Here is a 2848-nt window from a genome sequence, read left to right as displayed (position 1 = left end):
CTAGTATTTCTTCTTTCGATGGTGGCAATATATTTCTGTTATTATCCAAATCTTGGGTAGTGTGTTCCTCCGATTGTCCTTAATCGTTTTCTGCATTAATATGTCCTTTCCATCTTCGGATCATTTCCATCTCATCCATTATTATTTCTCCATTATTTTTTATATAAATATTCCTTTGATAAGCTGGCCTTCATAGTATTTTATTTCTTCATAGAAACTCCTGATTTCTTTATTCACAAAGTTTTTTTCTATGCGCCTTAATCTATTTCCATGCCTTTTTGAACCCCATATTTCTTCGTTATTCTTCTTTGCTCTTCATACTATGTTTTTTCTAGAGTGTTTTATGGACGGTAATTATGGTAAATTTTCTACCGCAAGGATAACGGTGGAAGTAATTGACTTCCTAGACTATGACAAGAAGTCCTTGATTAGATTAGGAAATCTCAGATTAAATCGATAGTATGCTATAAGTGAACAATGGTAAGAAACATACTATGAAAACATCAGGAAAAAAAGGTTTTTCTTGTTACAAAAACGCAGTAATGTAATTCGTTATAATATCTAGCTGTTAGTCTAAGAGTACGGTCATGTTAAAGATTGAATGATTGCACATGTCACCGTATTAAATGATAGAAGAGTTACTGGATCCAATATTTCGAAATTAATAGAGTTGAAAGGGTAAATCCAATTAATACTTTTATCATTGCTGTTTATGTAGATTTGGGGATCGTGTCTTTAATTTAGATTGATTTCAACAGTCAATTTCTTCGATTTGACTTTAACCTTCGTTAGCAGAACTTGGAGTAATCCCCCATTTAGATCTTTTCAATTTTTTTTCTTTCACATAATTAACAAAGCATAATCAACAGTCTTGAAAGTTCTCGGTGCTTTTTCAATTTACGTCTCATTGTTTAACTTGAAAGTTTGGTCAACATTTCACGTAAATGCCCCAAGAAAATGTCACTACCCGCAAAGTTTTTTAATTACAACTTTTATACTGGCAAAAACAGTACAAGGCTAGCACGAGGATAATGGTTTTTCTTACTGATGGAGTAAAAATGTCTTTTGATGAGCCAAGTAATTTTTTATTACTTCAACCTTGCAGATGTTCTTTTTTGAACATTTACACTGTAAAAATTTGAAGTAATAGTAATTACCAAACTTATGAGATGACATTCCATGTTTTGATGAAGAGTATTGCCCCTTGTGTAACTTTTTACAGTGATAGAAAATTAAAAACTATTCCAGCGTCTGTATTTTTACAACATGCTAGCACATTTTTAGAAATACAGACAGTAACCATCAATGCAAAAGTCATACAAAAACTTGGAACAAAATTTCGGAATGTAGAAAATTTGTTTAACAGTTGTCGATTTTTGACATTAAAAATAATAAATAACTTATGAATATACCTCGTATTATGAATGAAAATACTTCTAATCGGTGTATTGTCAACAACGACACACATAAATTAAGGAATAATATATGAAAAAGTTTTCTATTTTTTGTTTGTATGTCTGCACTAATTTTTGATTGATCATTTTAATATCAAATTAATATAAGATATATAATTTGAATCATAAAAGTTTATTTTTCAAAATTACTTATAAATTAGCAACAACAGAAATAAAAAAAATATCGACGACGAGGATGGGATTCGAACCCACGCGGGCAGAGCCCATTGGATTAGCAGTCCAACGCCTTAACCACTCGGCCACCTCGTCAACGTCAACAAAAACTTAATAACAGTATAAATAATGAACGTATCTGCCAAAATTTCTAATAATTTCTAATATTAAATGTTGACATAGGAGAATTAATTTTAATTAATACTTACAGAATCATCTACTTAATAAATAACTTTGTTTGTAGTTTGTTTTCTTGTATTTTTAATCCTAGAAGTCTTCGTTCAAGTAACATACAATATCTCTGACGAAATTATCAAAACAACCTACATTTTTGTGTTATTTCCGATTATCATATTTTGATAAAGACTGGAAGTAGTGAAATTATACGCTTTTAAACGAAATTTCAATTGATGAAGACTTAAAATCAAGATAATTTATCAACAAAATAATATAAAAGAGGTCTAAGAAATGAGAAGCAAAAGAAATTATTTAATATTTTAACATATTTATTTACTTATTTAAATTAAAATACCAAAAAATAAACTTTAAATCGACGAGGATGGGATTCGAACCCACGCGGGCAGAGCCCATTGGATTAGCAGTCCAACGCCTTAACCACTCGGCCACCTCGTCCTTGGTAAATTACTCCATAATTTAATACAAATAAAAAAAGTTATAATTGCATAATTTAAGAATATTATGATTTTTTTAAACTTAAACAAAAATTAAAATTCTCTAAATAGTCTCCTACATTTTACATTTATAATACGTCTCCTAAGTAACATTGTTGAATACATTTAATCCCCTGACGCAATATCACATCTTATATTTTCTAGAATACAAATACTGATTTTTATAATAGTTGTTAACATTATTTAATATTATAAAACGAAAAATTTTTTTTTATACATATGAGATCCAATAACTTAGAACGCAATAACGAGATTAGGTAAAAATTTTAAATCAACTTTTAAATTAGCAAATGGAAATAACAAAAATCTGTTAATTTTTTATTCTGGTTGAGTTAAAATGACTGGACTAATGTAGTCAGTTAGCGACCCTTAATCATTTACAAATATTGATTGAAAGCGTAACGATAGGTACCTACAGGCAAATCTTTTTACCATTTAGAGTGGAAATTTACACATTTCTAAACTGACTATTACATAAAGAAAATATCAATTTCTTTTTATTTACGCTAAAGAAAAATTGTATCATTC

At 28.9% G+C, this 2848-nt stretch overlaps 2 non-coding genes across 2 annotated transcripts; both read right to left on the bottom strand.

The window, feature by feature from the left end:
* Positions 1-1642: 1642 nt before the first annotated feature.
* Positions 1643-1724, bottom strand: Trnas-gcu (transfer RNA serine (anticodon GCU)). Its single transcript has one exon. It is a non-coding gene; the product is annotated as a tRNA-Ser (tRNA).
* A 455-nt stretch (positions 1725-2179) lies between these two features.
* Trnas-gcu (transfer RNA serine (anticodon GCU)) lies at positions 2180-2261 on the bottom strand. Its single transcript has one exon. It is a non-coding gene; the product is annotated as a tRNA-Ser (tRNA).
* Between the last annotated feature and the right edge of the window lie 587 nt (positions 2262-2848).

Source organism: Diorhabda carinulata, chromosome 9 (genome assembly GCF_026250575.1).
Source record: "Diorhabda carinulata isolate Delta chromosome 9, icDioCari1.1, whole genome shotgun sequence".
Classification (NCBI taxonomy): domain Eukaryota; kingdom Metazoa; phylum Arthropoda; class Insecta; order Coleoptera; family Chrysomelidae; genus Diorhabda; species Diorhabda carinulata.
The sequence above is the reverse complement of the archived record's forward strand: the minus strand, read 5'-3'. Positions and strand labels throughout refer to the sequence as shown.